Source organism: Ursus arctos, chromosome X (assembly GCF_023065955.2).
Source record: "Ursus arctos isolate Adak ecotype North America chromosome X, UrsArc2.0, whole genome shotgun sequence".
Taxonomy (NCBI): domain Eukaryota; kingdom Metazoa; phylum Chordata; class Mammalia; order Carnivora; family Ursidae; genus Ursus; species Ursus arctos.
Window position 1 is genome coordinate 86257047 of NC_079873.1, and position 3039 is coordinate 86260085.

Sequence of the window (3039 nt, forward strand, 5' to 3'; positions counted from 1 at the left end):
GAAACCAAGGTCCAGCTTCTCAAAAAAAAAAAAAAAAGAAAGAAAGAAAAGAAAAAACCCACAAAAACAAAACTCAATCTGTTACCTTAAGGTGTGACTCCTTCTGGGAGGGAATGGAGTCTAAGAGCTCCAAGTTAGGATCCAGGATGAGGCAGCCGGCATACAATTCCAGTTTCATCCCTGCAGTGGCCTTGGGCAAATGACTAAGAATTCTCTGAATTTGAGATTTCAGTCATTTTCAAATTACAGGCAATTCCTAGCTCCCTCCTAAGGTTGCCGTGAGGAGCCGATGCAGTGATAGTTTATGAAGGGCTTTGTACAATGCCTGCCATCTAAAAAGGACAAGGTAAATGTTAGCTATCACTAGCTGCATTTAGTAAGGTCTTCTAGAACTTTGCGACTCAAAGCGTGGTCCAATGCTAGCTTTGGCAGCATGTATAGTAAGACTGGAAGGATACAGAGAAGATTAGCATGGCCCCTGCCTAAGGATAACATGCAAATTGGTGAAGTATTCCGTATTTTTTTAAAAAGCCACAAAAAACAAAGTGCGTGTGGTTCATAGACCAACACCACCGGCATCCTCTGGAAGCATGTTAGAAATGCAGAGTCTCAGGCCCAACTGTAGACCAACAGCATCAGACTCTGAGCCTTAAGAGCATCCGCATGTGATTCATACGAGCATGGTAGTTTGAGAAACACTGGTTTAGAAGACGTGCCAGACCAAAAGAGTGGTATTCTAGAAGCTCTTTGCAGGGCATTGGACATGTTTCCTGGTACTCCTGGTGTGGAAAACTTGCTCCTCTGTCAAGGCGCAGCTCAAGCATTCCCTCAGTGCAGCCTTGCCTGACCCACCTATCCCACCACCCACACCCGCCTGCAACTGAACACTTCTTCCTTTGTCCTCCTCTTGACTCTGACCTGATTTCTATCTCATCGTGCCAAAACACATACAGCAGAGTTGGAATGCATACCCAGCAACTCAGATGTGCAAAAATGTTCTCGAGAACTGAGCTAAACTACCCCCAGGAGCTTCCCATCCTGCTGGGTAGTTGTGTTGGGGGGGCGCGGGAGGAGAGGAAGTACAGACACACAATTCATTGTGTCTGTTGAAAGAATCTGCCTCTGGATAAATGCTGAGTCTTGCATATTTTAACTTCATTTTTTCCTCTTCTTACAAAACACACGGTGTCTGGGAGCAGTGGTGTTGAGGAGAATGGAGTCTTGGATCCATGCTCATTCTTCTGGGTGCTATTTTCCGCTATGGAGCGGCTGGTCTGGAACCATCCCTACACCCCTGTGTTCACACGTCCGCTGAGGTGCAGTGGGTCCCTTCCAGCCTTTTAGGGACTTCACTGGTTGTACCTGTTATTAAATCCATAGTCCTAGCTATTTGTTTCCGGATGCAAAGCCCCATGATTTCGTAACCTCTTCCTTTCCCACACAGGCTTCTGGTGGCCCACTTGTCCTCTCTGCTCCTTCAAATCTTAGATGTTCTATGTGCCACATGCAGGCTACGAGGAAACGGAAGTGTCCATCAGGCCCATGAACTTAGAGACCTTCCTCCACTGTGGCTGTCCTACCATCCAGAGGCCAGACTGCTCCAGCACCAAGGTAAACGCAGGTCTTCTCCAAGGGGGATCCACATCTTTCCAGTTTGTTCCAACTGAGGAACCCCTGCCCCTCACTGCTTTGGCGGTTTCTAGCAGACCCCTCTGCTATCTGTACACTTGCGTCCTCTCCTTCTCTCCTTTCTTTTACAGTTCCGTGTCTCTTCACTTCCCAGGCGGGTGGAAACTCCCTTTCATCCCAGACCAAGTGCTCTTTACTCACCATGGCTTATACTAAAACCCCATGCTTTGCTTCGAATATGGGAAGGGAGCTGCTGGTATTTGAAACTTCGTTTCTTTCCTGACGAGACCTCACGCTCAAGATTATTCTCTATCAGAGGTTCTACACCATTTTGTGACTTGGTGACCTCCGTTAGCTATCTGATGGCCTCTTAGGGACCCCTTCTCAGAATAATATGCTTAAATAGATAAAATAAGTGACAAAGGATTACAAAGAAAGCCAACGATGCTATAACATAGTTATCAAAATACTTTTTGTTTAAAGATTTTATTTATTTATTCAACAGAGATAGAGACAGCCAGTGAGAGAGGGAACACAAGCAGGGGGAGTGGGAGAGGAAGAAGCAGGCTCATAGCGGAAGAGCCTGATGTGGGGCTCGATCCCAGAACGCCGGGATCACGCCCTGAGCCGAAGGCAGATGCTTAACCGCTGTGCCACCCAGGCGCCCCCAAAATACTTTTTAAAAAAATCATGACAATGATTTTTGAAAATGTGCCTCTTTGTTAATGGCTTAGATGATAAGATCTCATGGCAGGTCAAGTAACCACCATGATTTCAAACCAATGATGAGGGTAAATAATATTTTGAGAGAACTACAGCATTATTAATGTGACACGAAAGTGTCTGTGAGAGCTACTGACGGCCAAGTCAAGGGTTATGGCTCATATTACTGTGGTCTGTTGCCTGCATCCATAATGAAAGTCAAAGCTAATTTTTGGTGGGAGATTAGTAAAAATTAAGATGGACTTTGTCGTTTGGGTACTTTATTTAGCTGAGGATCTCATGTTTAAAAAAAAACCTTGTCCGTAGACTGAAAATCCAAAGCCTAACCTGACAGTCAGAGCTAAGTAATGACTTCTTGTTCTAGCTGGTATCCACTCCCACCCACAGACCCGGTGACCCTCAGGGCATCAAGATTTACAGAGAATGAAAGATATGTCAGTGCAACACTTTTAAAATGGCTATAGCCACTACACTATTTTATTGGCACTGATTTGTTTTCATATGTCCTTCACCAGGACCATAGTCCTGCGAGAGCGGGGACTGTGTTTCAGTCATTGTTGTCTCTTAGGAGCTCACCTGACACATGGCAGGAGATCACTGTCTAACAGATGAAGGAGCAAACCGACCAGCTTTGCTGGCAAACCTGCAGGACCCAGCAGCCTGCTTAGCAATTCATCATTCACACTC

The 3039-nt window shown here is 45.7% G+C and overlaps 1 non-coding gene across 1 annotated transcript; it reads left to right on the forward strand.

Annotated features, from left to right (window-relative positions):
• The first annotated feature begins 416 nt into the window (after positions 1-416).
• LOC113241304 (U6 spliceosomal RNA) lies at positions 417-523 on the forward strand. The gene has a single exon (XR_003311523.1). It is a non-coding gene; the product is annotated as a U6 spliceosomal RNA (small nuclear RNA).
• Positions 524-3039: the final 2516 nt, after the last annotated feature.